Source organism: Tupaia chinensis, unplaced genomic scaffold, assembly GCF_000334495.1.
Source record: "Tupaia chinensis unplaced genomic scaffold, TupChi_1.0 Scaffold000117_2, whole genome shotgun sequence".
NCBI lineage: Eukaryota > Metazoa > Chordata > Mammalia > Scandentia > Tupaiidae > Tupaia > Tupaia belangeri.
Window position 1 is genome coordinate 8,777,585 of NW_006159583.1, and position 13,110 is coordinate 8,790,694.

At 36.9% G+C, this 13,110-nt stretch overlaps 1 long non-coding RNA gene across 2 annotated transcripts in view; it reads left to right on the forward strand.

The window, feature by feature from the left end:
- Window positions 1–13,110, forward strand: part of LOC102470362 (uncharacterized) — a 125,852-nt gene that overhangs the window by 45,093 nt on the left and 67,649 nt on the right. Inside the window, exon 3 of one of the 2 annotated variants that reach the window (XR_333947.1) lies at window positions 10,108–10,227. The exons of the other annotated variant lie outside the window; for it this stretch is intronic. This is a non-coding gene — a long non-coding RNA (uncharacterized LOC102470362). The remainder of the gene's footprint in view (window positions 1–10,107; window positions 10,228–13,110) is intronic. 2 annotated transcript variants of the gene reach the window in all.

The following is a 13,110-nucleotide window of genomic DNA, read 5'->3' on the forward strand; positions in this document are numbered from 1 at the left end:
TAAGTGAATTGTAAACTTGCTTTCCTCAAAAAGAAGAAGATAGATAGAATTTGGGCCTGTGTTTTTAGCTTTTAGTTTAATTTCTTTTGTTCATAATGGAATTTAAAAAGAGGAAACAGATGGCAACTTGCTGAAATTCCACCTGTGACATGCTTTGAACCTAAACAAGTTCTTGATTTTGTTTTGAGAGGGACAAAAAAGAGGTGGAGAGCTCTGTAACTCACCTACAGTCTGTGGAGAATTTCCCTTGTCCCCTTCAGCTCAGGCAGGAAATGGGGAAAGAATAGGTGATAAAAGAGAGTTTATATTCTTCTGCCACATAATTTTGTTTATTTTTATCTCTGTGATCCTTATATAATACTAAGATGAGGATGCACCTTTTATTAGCATTATCTGCAAACCGGAATGAGGCACTACATGTATTTTTTCTAATATGACCCTAATTTTTCTATTATATCCGAATAAACAAAAGTGCTTGTCATCCAGTTTGCATCTTTCATATTTCTTTGTCCAAAACATAATCAGTGGAACAAAAACCTCTTGACTCTGCACTAGACTCCTTTATTTTCATTTTTTTAAAGTTGGCACTTATTCTCACATGTGTATAGTGATAAAGGCATCACACTTGTATCATTTGTGAAGATTTCATTTGGCCTCATTGAAATTACATAGTCAGAAGCATTTCATTAGTATCTGAAAGAAAATAATATAAACTCAAGCCGCAGTCAGCATATATGATTAGGAATTGAATAAGCCTGAAAACCCATTGTATTTGTACATAGTTGAGACACTCATTTGGGCAATAGACTATGAAAAAGCTGGTATACCAGACTAAATGGAGTCAATGTATTAGGTTTTTAGAGCTTTTGAAATCATCTTAGATGAATTCTAAATGAGAAAAGAAACTCACATGCACTTAAAAGAAACTAAAATGTGCTAGAGAAACTCACTATATTAGAGACTAAGTATTGATAATTATTGTTAGCTCCTTAAATAACGATTTTATATGGTATATGATACTAACCATCTAAAGATGTTAGACACATTTATTATTAAAAATAATGCAAAAATATTACAAAATATTCTAATATAGGAAAGAACACAGTGTCCCTCCTTAACACAAAATTTTGTACATTTTGCTATTTATCCTTATAGGCTTTGTTTCGTGCAGATTTTTACATGATTGTAGTTGTATTATCTGTATTCAGCAGTTTATCAAGTACATCTTTGAGCTTTCTACATTTGTATAGTCTTAATTATAATGGTAGAAATAGCAAGCATTTATCAGTATTTGTACTATAACTTGTTTAAAGAGTGCTTATTTGTTGGATGTTCTATTTTTCCATTAAAATGTCACTAATGTAAGTATATATTAATATACATTTATAATTATTTTTTACCCATTTCCATTTATATTATTAGGAAGCATGATTAGTAAGCTAAACTGTGTAACATTTTTTATGATTCTTGATACATATAGCCACATTGTTTTAGAAAATGATTATACATAAACAGAGTACAATTAGCAATGTATGAATCTGTCAATTTCACTGAACCACCACCAATTATAATTCCTTAAAGAAACAAACAATAGATTTAATAATATTTCTGTTTTGTTTTCTTTTAAGTTAGTGGCAATGGCAGAATTGTTTCAATGCTGCTATGACATTACATTTGTTGTTACAGAGAATGGTACAAGAAATCTCAGAGACTTTTTTGGTGGAGTTTAGCAAGAATGATTAAGTAGAGTGTGAGAAAGGTGTTTCACCTGGGCATAGAGTGGAGTATAAAAGGATTTTTATTCAAAATCCCAGAATTTTTTCTAACTTTTTGGATTCTAATTTTAAAATTTGGCTCATTTTCCTTTTATGATTTTGTTGGAAGAAACAGTCCTTACCACCTTCCACTTTAATAAGGGATTTATTACTTTTGTCCTAAAGGACAATTATTCTGTGTAAGTCAGCCGAAGACAGGGGGCTAATGTGAAGCATCATCTGAATCTACTCATCACGCTTGCTGCCATAGCACCACAGTCATGGGTGGTCCCACATCTAGTTTCTAGTACTGTCTGATGAGGAGGCAACACTTCAATCTATGGTCTGACTTTAGAGACTCTAGTAGATTTTCTGAAGTGTGTTTTATAATTTCTGGCACTTGGGAGTCATGAGACTTCAGATGGCCTTAGGCCATTTGGCTACTTGTTGATTAGAGTAAGTGATTCAACTGCTTCTGCACTTGGCAGCAAGCAGGACAAAGGGACTTGGCCAAGAACCGATATTGTACTTCACTTATGAGGAAAAGCCTGCAATGGGCTACCATAAAAGGTGTGCGTGTGCATGCATATATGCTCTTGTATGTGTGTGTGCCTGTAGTCTGTATGTTTTCACACTAATGAGTGAAGTAGCAGGGTGTGGATTACATTTGTTAACTAAGTAATTTAGGGCAAGGGAAATGACATGGCCCTTTTCTCTCTCTCTCTCTCTCTCTCTCTCTCTCTCTCTCTCTCTCTCTTTTAGTTAATTTTTGCTTAAAAGACTTTCTAATTTTCTTTCCAGGTTGAAAACTAGGACTGTTCCCCTGGTTGTTGGCTTTGCTGCCCAGGCAATGTATGAGGTGGACATACCATTCTGTGTATTAGAGCAAAGCCCATAGGCATATGGGTTCAGCAATTGAAATAGATCTAGTAACCACTAAAAAGGACACAGACTAGAGTGTTTTATTTCTAATGATAGGACGTAAGCAGAGTGATAGTCTATGGAGAAAGAGTTGGTAAAACCAAAAAAGGTAGAAGATCCAGGAGAGAGGGAATGACTGATAGACCAGTGCATTTGAGAGATAGCTTATTCACTCAGAATGATTTGGCTGGTCAGGCAACAGAATTGTCTGGGTGCATACACAAGCCCAAAGTGAGTTTGGAAATAATAAGTAACTAAAGAAGATAACTAAGTCATGGGAATGGTAAGATTGTCATGGGTGAGATGAAAAAAATAAAAACATACTTAGATGTGAAGACCTCAAAGAGGGAGCGAGTAGAGTGAAAATTCACAAATACAAAGTCATTTTAGATTTGTCACTTTGGAAAATCAGAATTAAATTTATGTTGTAGGAAATTTTAGGATAAAATGCGCAGAAGTATTTCTCTATTTCATTGAGTATTATAAAAATTACAGTAATTTCATTTCTGAGTAGATGCCCAAAAGATTGAAAGCAAAGATTTGAACAGCTATCTCTATGCCTATGTCTGTAGCTGTGCAATTCACAAAACCAAAAGGTGGAAGCTATCCATGTGTTAATTAAAGATGAATGAATAAACAAAACATAGTATATGCAATAGACTATAATCTAGCCTTAAGAGCAAGGAAATTCTGACACTAAGACAACACAGATGAATCTTGAGGACACTTTACTGAATGAAATACATTACAGTTACAAAAATTAACTGTTACACCAGTTACAAAAGGTGTAATTCAGGCCAGCTAGGTAGTATAGTGGTTAAGGTAGTTGGATCTTACATCGCCCATACCCCGAGGCTTGAAAAACATGCTGGGTGCATGCTCGTGTGTGCCCAAAATCCCTAGAAGAGAACGGAGAATTGCAGCGTGGCTATCTCCCATGGGGGTGTAATTTCTCTCTCTCTCTCTCAGTCTCTCTCCAGTGAGCTCTTGATCCCTATACCAATTTTTTTTTAAAGTGTAATTCCCCTTATACTAGGTACCTAAAATAGTCAAATTTGTAGAGACAGAAAGTAGAATGGTGGTTGCCACAGTCAAAAGGAAAGGTGATTGGGAGTTAGTATTTAAAGGGCACAGAGTTTCAGTTTGAAAAGATTTAAAAGTTCTGGAGATAATTGGGTAATAATTTGAATGTACTTAGTGACTTGAAAAGCTGTATACTTAAAAATGGTTACAATATAAATTTTTGTTATGTTTACCACGATTTTAATTTTGAATTTTTTATAAGAATCATTTTATTTAACTTTACTTATTATTATTATCATTATCATTTTCCAGTTTGATCAGAGAGAGACAGAGAGAGAGGAAGTGAGAAAGCAAGCCACCAGGTCCAAGACTTGAACTGTGGTTGGCCATGTGGGAGTCCAACGCCCCTGTCCACCACGCTACCTGCTGGCCCCTGTTTACCACGATTTTAAAAAATGGAGGAAGAGCTCAAAAAACAAAAAGGATTTACATCTCACAAAATTGTAGTAATCTACTGTCTATCACAGTTTTTGGAACTTGGGCCCAATTATAGTAATTTTAATTTTTATAACAAAATTTTAAAATCAGGTCTTTCACATATGCCAGGATAAATTTTTATAAGACTTGTTTTTTTGGGGGGAGAAGAGTGGAGGGCTTTGATATTACCTACAGGAAGGTAAATCTCTGAATTGTGGGAGATAGAGGGAAAGATTGTGGAAATGATCCTGAGCAGAAGTGTAAATAACACAGTTGTAGAAAAATCCAAATTTTGGAACTAGAAGATTTTTCCATAATTAATTATTTGTGCAAATTCTATTTTTAAGGCTAAATTAGCCACTATCATAATCTATATATAATTTTTTATTGCTACAATATAACACTCTCTGTTGAGGATATGTTTGAAAACACTAGTGGGGAAGCCGGTTTTTTTTAACTGATTAAAATGTGTGGAGCTCCTGTGATAATTTCCTCTGTGTTTCCTTTGGCTACAGATAACACCACAAAGCTAGCTCGGTGACGCACACAAGCAGCTGATAACAGCTGACACATGTAAATTTTAAGCCAAGTGTGTATTATCAGAAAAGGAACTAAAAACCCCATAAAACTCCCCACTGCTTGACTTGAAAACACTCCTTTTGAAATCTTTTAAAGACATGGTAGAAGATATATATATCAGAGGTTGTGGCTATAGGGTGAGTGTGTTCGCCAGACAGAGAGAGAGAGACAGAAAGCGAGAAATCACTCCCCCCCGCCCCCCCCGCAGGGGGATGGCCACGCCGCAATCCCTTCTCCTCCATTCTCTCGGGATCTTGGGCATGCACACACACACCCAGCTTGAGTTTTAAGCCACCGGGTCCGGGACGCGAACCGCGATCGACTACGTGGGAGTCCAGCGACATAGCCATTACGCTAACTGCTGGTCCCCAGGACATGGTAGATGATATTTTAAATTGTGCATTCTACAATCTTTTGAGTGAAATCTGCAATGGGAGAGTAAAAGCATGTCCCTTTAATGAATATGAGCTAGAAATGCAATATAAATATTAACAAACTGTTCAATAACAGAAATAGCTGAGAATAGCATAAAATTAGTATTATTCATTTAGATTTACAACTTGGTATTAGACAGCCTCTATTTGCCTTTTGAAGTAATATTTTATTCAAAGTTAAACATTGATAGTTTAGAAAGTTAAATTACATTATAAGACTTAAAAAGAACAGCAGCAGCCTTCTGCTAATTCCTTCCTGCTACATTTTCTTAACCCTTTGAGATACCACTCCCGATTGTTTAAGTTATGTCTATTATTTCCCTTAATATTTTTTAAAAAAGTTTATCCATCTTTTTTCATGAGTGAGAAAGACAAAGTGAGGTAGAGAAATAAACTGGCACCTCCAACAGGGCCTTTACACTGTTATTCATTCCCAGCTTCACGCAGTCCTGTGTCATGGACACATGTGCCCAGTGTGTTCAGGGAGGTCTCTGGACACAAACCCAGAAATTTTCCATGAGTCAGCCTTGTGGAGGATTGTATTACTGCTGAGTCACTTATAGCTCTTACTTTAACATTTTAATTGCTGCTTATACTGTTCTTAATTTTTTCTTACTGGAAATTATCTAATGGCTTCCTATTATAGAAGGTACAAATTTTGCTCTCTTCCATCTCTTACTTTTACTTCTCTGTTCACACTTTTGCCATCCTTTCCATGTATTTTTTTTAAGAGAGATTTTTGCTCTAGGGTGCATGTACTTACTGTAGAGATGAAGAGAGACAGAGAGACAGAAAGTGAGAAATCACCTCCCAGGGGGGATGGCCACATCACAATCCCTTCTCTGTTCTCCTCTTGGGACTGTGAGCACACATGTGTATGTGCCCGGTGTGAGTTTCAAGCCACTGGGTCAGGGACTTGAACTGTGATGGACTATATGGGAATCTAGCAACATAACCATTACTCCACCTGCTGGTCTCTCAATGTATTTTTTTAAATAAATTGTTTTGGTATGTTTTCTTGGTTAAATTCCATGTTTAGTATGATTGTTCAAATATAACACACTGCTAAGCCCCAGTGAATTGTGATCACATTTCCCTCTTTTACGACTGTTCATTTTCCCAACAAATCACTTCTTGTCAGATTTAGTTCTCTATGCACTTACCATTAAATTTATGCCCAAATTCGCCACAGGACATCAGATAACCTTTCATCTTTCAGTACATTCACAAACACCAAGTGTGTTGGCCGTGAAGATGTACTGCTCAGATATCCTTTGAGAGTCTCTGCTGTAGACAAAACTGGGCTTTCTTCAGTTGCTGCTCTTATGAATGCTTAGGCCATACTGCTCTGGGTTGCCCCTAACCAATAACTGAGCATGGCAGAGGCATGAGAGCCTATTCCTGCCTTAATACTTAAGGAGCAACTGTTGCTTGGGGACTCGCCTCCCCACTGGCCTAGATGCAGCTTTCTTAGAACTGTGCTATGGTCTGGGGATTTCCTGCTCAATCCTTCCTTCCCTCTCTCCTTTTATAGTGGTCTTTTTTGAAACAAAGTCTGAAGACTTTTTGCCTCATCCTAGTTCAGTTCCCTTTATCCTTCACAGATATTTCCCCCAATAAATCTTTTGCATGCCGAATCTTATCTTGGCACCTGCTTCTCAAGGACATAAATGGACACAGGATTACTGGGAGGGGTCTGAGGAAACAGGTACATTTTAGAATAGTATTTGGGACACCAGACTGCCAGAGGACTTATTATTGCTAAGTTATATATCAGTGTCTTCAAAGGATAATGGAAAACTGAAGTAGTTGACAGATACTTAAGAATAAATGTGAGTGCCATAGGGACTTTTTTGGTAGCTTACCAGTAAGTCCTGTTCTTCTACAGTGGAGAAACATACACATAATTTTGTAATTGAAGTCACAAAACCTCAGAGACATTTTGATACTCACCTAAGCCAGGGTCCCCTGACTCTGACACATGGGATGGAGATATCTATGAAAATATCTGTGAGGACTTTTGGCACTATAGATTTCCTGAGCAATCAGAACTTCTAGAGATGTTTCTTTTCTCCTCAGCAAGGACTAGTGTTTCCCCTTGTTGGAAGATGCTGCAAAGGCCTCTCCCCACAAATGTCCTCTCATGAATGCTTCATCTGCTCTCCTGGTTGTCAAACTGATAACCAGAACTAAATTCCAAGGCAACTTTGGTGGATATGCTGGGCCCAATAAGAGAAGAAAGAAACCACACAGCAAAGGAATGGCAAGAATTAGAATGTACTAGCAGGAGCCAGAGAAGTATACTTGTGATAGAGTCTCTTAAAAGATAATTTATTTCTTCCATGAGTGGGACAGAGAGGGAGAGGGAGAGGCAGAGGGAGGGAGAGAGAGAGAGAGACAGAGAGTACTCCCAATAGGATTCAATTTTACTATTCATCTTTAGCCTTCAGCCAGCTCCAGATGATGGGCAAGCTTCTACCTGTATACTCAGAGAGTTCTCTAGACTTGAAGCAGGAACCTTCCTGTGTGGGATTGCCTCATGATTTTCACATTTCACCTCTGCACCACCATCTGGCCGCACTTGTGATTGGATTCTGTGGAAGCTTGATCAAGGAGGATCAGAATAAAACTGTATAAACAAAAATAAATTGATTTGGGGGACCAGCAGTTAGTGTAATGGCTATGTTGCTGGACTTCCACGTAGTTGACCGTGGTTCGTGTCCTGGACCCGGTGGCTTAACAGTCACGCGTGTGCGTGTGTGCCCAAGATCCTGAGAGGAGAATGGAGGAAAAGGGATTGTGGCATGGCCATCCCCCCTCGGGGGTGATTTCCTGCTTTCTATCTCTCTGTCTCTCTCTGTCTGTCTGGCGAGTACACGCACCCTATAGCAAAAACCTTTCCAAAAATAAGAAAAAAAAATTGATTTAGGAGTACTTTTCTGGGATATAGGCTCACACTTTGGCAAGGGCCCAGGCAATGGAAAAAACTTGCTGTTAGGGTGGGTCTTTGAAACGTGGAGAAACTATCTGAGTGAAGTGGAAATGGCATACAGTATACTTGAATTCTTCCTTACTTTGCCTTTTCTTTTTATAAAGAGAGATTTTTGCTTTAGACATATAATCAACAGAGAGACAGAGAGACAGAGAGACAGAAAGTAAGAAATCACCCGCCAGAGGGGGTGGCCACACTGCAATCCCTTTACCTCCATTCTCCTTTTAGGCACATGGGCATGCACATGAGTCATGCACATGGGCATGCACATGGGCATGCACATGCCCATGTGCCTAGCATGAATTTCAAGCCACCAGGTCCAGGACTTGAACTGTGTTGGCCATGTGGGAGTCCAGCGATGTAACCATTATGCCATCTACTGGTCTCATTTTGCCTTTTAGTTGTATTCAGACACTGGTTGAAAAAGGCCCACTCCACATAGGGAAGGCAATGTGTTTACTCAGTTTACCAATAACTGTTACTTTAATCTAGAAGCATCCTCACTAACACACCCAGAATAATATTTAACTAAATATCAGGGCATTCTAGTCAAATTTTCACATCAAGTGAACTATCACAAAGTTCATGTCCCTAAAGGATGGACACAATTGTTAAGGGACACAGTAAAGTTCCCCCTGAATTATAAGCTAGAGCTACTACTGGGCCACTTTGTATTCCCTTTGTCTAGGGACCAGAAAGTAAGAAGAGTTACCATACCGACAGGGGTGATGAGCAAGAAAAGGCAGGGCTGCCCATCCACAGTAGAAATAGGGAGCAGCACAGGGAAAACCAAGTGATCCTCCAGACCTTCTGTTTCCCAATGTAGCTTAGTGGGCTCATGTAGCAGTGCTAGTCTGAAAAGGCTATGATTAGAAAGGACTCAGGCTCCTCAAAACTGAATGTTGGGGTCAAACCGTCAGCTCAACCTTAAGACTTTTTTAGGTGACAGAAAGAGGAAGAAAGCACCAATGGGGTGTGATCATTCCACAATCCCTTATCTTCCATTTCTCCATCCTGTTGGGATTTTGGGCATGCATGTACATGTACCTGCTGTGTTTTTCGACCTGCTGGGGCTGGAATTCAAACTCCACTCAGCCATGTGGGATCTGGCTTGCTTAACCACTGGGTTATGGGGCAACCCTACTTCTACTATTTAAACCTATGACATTTACCCTGAGAAATAGCCAGTAATACTTCTATTTTACGGGGAAAAGATGGTATGTTATTACTCAATTCATTCCTTTACTCATTTAACTGAATTATGTGTTCTTAGCACAGTAAGTAAATATATCATAATGCAAACTAAGAGCTGTCTAATTTTAAAGCCTAGTCACTTTATAGAACATCGATAAAAATGACCTAAGATTGCAAACACGTTGGCCCTTTGAGCCCAATACGGGGTTCATCTAAGTCTGAAGAGACAAGGAACTATTGCATAACAATAAATTATCTCAAAGTTCTTTAAATTATTCCAAATGCATTAAAATTAGCAATGATGAGTCTGAAAGCTGAACTTCAACTTAATTTTCTATCATAATTAAGGTAGATTAGTATCTTGTTTTTTTTTTAATGTAATTTTTCTTCTTGTATAGTTAAAAGCAACATCTTGAAGGTAACATCTTTTTGGTAAAATTACTATTAATTCATAATTTAAAATATCTCATTTGGGCTGCAGTTTACACTGACACTTCAAAGAAATAGTTTAATATTCAATATTATGATTTATACAAAATTGGAAGCTGTGAATGTGAGGAGTGGTTGTATTTAACTCATCATTTTTAAAATGGTATTTTATTGGTGGAAGTATATATCTTTGTTAATCATGTCAGTTATTTATTGAAAGCACAGTCAAATGATATTTACTTGGACAAACTTATTAGGGTTATAGTACATGATTTCTTCTATTTTTTTTTTTTGTTGTTGTTAGTTACAAGTGGAGAGAAACGAACATTATTGGCTCCCTTGTGCATGTGTCACTTCTGTGTGAAAAATGAAATACTAAAGCACATCCAAAACTACAGTAAAAAGCAGCATTACAGTCATGAGAGTAAGTGCTATTCCACAGAGGTTACTATAATACTGAAGCATCATTCATAGCACTATTTTGGTTAACAAGACTGAGATCTCCCAAAGCAATTTTTATCTTTGAACAAATATTGAGATGGATCAGCAGAGTGAAATACTCATCTAGGTCTTGGAAAGAGGGGTGAATTATTCTGAGCAAATTCTGGTGAGTTTAATGACTCTTTGAGAACATATAGGCACTTAAGTCTCTGGAGTCTACACTTAGTTAATTCACAAGTGTGAAAATTTCTAGCCTAGTTAAAAGGCGGAAATTATGCAAGGCTTTTAGAAGGCAATTTCCATATGAGAGGAGCACTGGAAACCAGACAGGGCATAGCAATGTCATATAATAACTTTTATTTTGCTATGGTGGAATAGTTTATTCATTCCACAAGAAGATGGAACAAAAGTGACTTTCTAGAAATCCCTTTACCTTTTAGGAGGAGAAGTGATAAACAGGGCAGGATTCTTCATTTTAACGTTCTTTGAAGTAGTTATGATTCTTGGTTCAGGAAAGTCTTTTCCTAATAACTAGACATAAAGAGGTTGGGAAAATGTCATGTGACTCAAGAGAAAAATGTAAGATATTCATTTACTTAAACAACTAGCATTAGATTTAACATACACATGTATATTTTCACTAATGTTTGAAGAGATGGTTTAGCAAGTGCAAGATTTTCTCTTGTTTCTCAGTATATTTCACTTCCATGTTATTCAAATTTTGTTCCTATTGTACTATTCCTGGGTTTCACCATTGAAATAAAATGAATGCAGATAGAAATTTTTAACACATTTTTAAAATATTTTTTTTAGAAATAACTGGGTTTCTTCTCCACCAAGATGAAGTAATAGGGGTTTCCCACTTGAAACAAATAGAAACTAGGTTATTCATACTAGGGGACTTCAGAGAGTTTGTGGAAAAATGGAATTTAAGTACAAGCTAATTTTGGTGTAAAATTTTTTTGAGATACGTGTGTAATTTTTTTGAAATAGGAATTTTCCATCTACTTTTTGAAGATCTCTCTCTCTCTCACACACACACACAGACACACAATTTTTAGACTTTGTATGAAAAATAACACAGAGCTGTGATCCCATAAAGAATAATAACAAAGTGAGCTTTACACTTGCATCCTTTTACTGCATGGTAGAGATCATAGGAAGGGTATACTCAGGGGGTAGAGGGCTTGATAAATTGAAGAGAAAGACGTTCAAATACACAAAGGCCAAGGTAGCTAGAATTTGTGGGACAAAGCATCAATAATGAAGGAAAAGCTCAAGGACAGAGCTCTGGAAACCTTAGTAGAAGGGTTTCCACAAATCTTTGATGAACACTGATCTCTACAACGCATGAGAAGAAACTACCTGAGATCATGTGAAAACCACCACAGAGAGTAGAGAGAACAATTCTCAGATCTCTGGTTGACTGGGAATATGTCATGTTTTCACAATTCAAGAGAAAATAATTTGTCGTATAGCAAACATTGGGTAGAATGCTTAGAAGGGTTTTACTTTCGTTGTAGAGAGAAATTGGCTCTATGCTAAAGGCTGCTCTTAACACACTTGAATAAAGGTTAAAAACAAGTCACAAAATGATTTAATTGATTCCAAGTAACTTAACTGCATGCCAGAACAAAATCCAGTGCAAGTTAAAGGAATACTACAAAACCCAGTAAATGGCAACATAAAATTCACAATGAATGGCATCCAGCACAAAATTACCAAGTGTGCAGATAAGGAAATATGACCCTAATCAATGAAAGATAGAAACAAATTCAGAAAATAACCTCAGAAATGAAAAAGATGAAACTAGCAGAGAAGGATGTTAAAATAGTGATTATTGATACGCTCCATATGTTTGAGGAGATAGAGTAAAAGCTAAACATGATGAAGAGAGAAATAAATAGAACTTCAACAGGTGAAAAATGCTTTTTCTTAAATGGAAAATAGAGTTGAACAGGGTCAACAAGTGATTTTACTGCGTAGAAAAATAGATTGGTGAACCTTAGGTCAGAAAAACTATCCAAAATAAGATACAGAAGAAAAGAGACTTGAAACAAAAGAACAGAGAATCAGTGACTTGTGGGTCAATATCAAGTGGTCTAACATACATATAATTGGAGTCCCAGATACAGATTGGGGAGGGGGCAGAAAATTCATAAAAAAAATGGCCAGATACATTTCAAATTTTGATTATAAGCAGAAATTTTAAAAAAGGACTCAGAGAAAAAGATTTAATATTACAAGGAGATAAGGAGACGAATGATCATAGATTTCTTGTTAGAAACCATGTGAACTAAAAGACAGTTTTAAGATTATGAAAGAAATAATAACCTTGAAATTTATACTATTGATAATGTTTCAAAACAAAGGTAAACTGAAGGCTTTTTACACACACACACGCATACACATGCACACACACACACACACACACACACACACACACACTCTTGAGATAATTTGTCTCCAGAAGACTTGTAATGCAATGCTAAATTAAATTCACCAGGCAGAAAGTTCATTACTGTTACATTTTTTCCATTTATTATTCCTCTTTATAAATATCAACATTATTTCATTAATTTAATACATTTTATCATGAAATTTGCTTTATCTGAAATCAGCATTGACTTTTTTTAAATTTTTTTTATTTTTATTTTCTACATTAATTCACTATACACCATCACAACACACCAATGAATTTTCCATCCAAAATACACTGTGCATTGGTTCAATCAAGCACATCAACATACATGTTCTCAGCAAATAATTTTCCAATTCTTACATCCTGCATACCTTGCCCTTTGTCTTGCCATCCCTGATTCCCCATCCCCCACCCTCTGCTATGTCCCATCTTCCTCCTCCATTG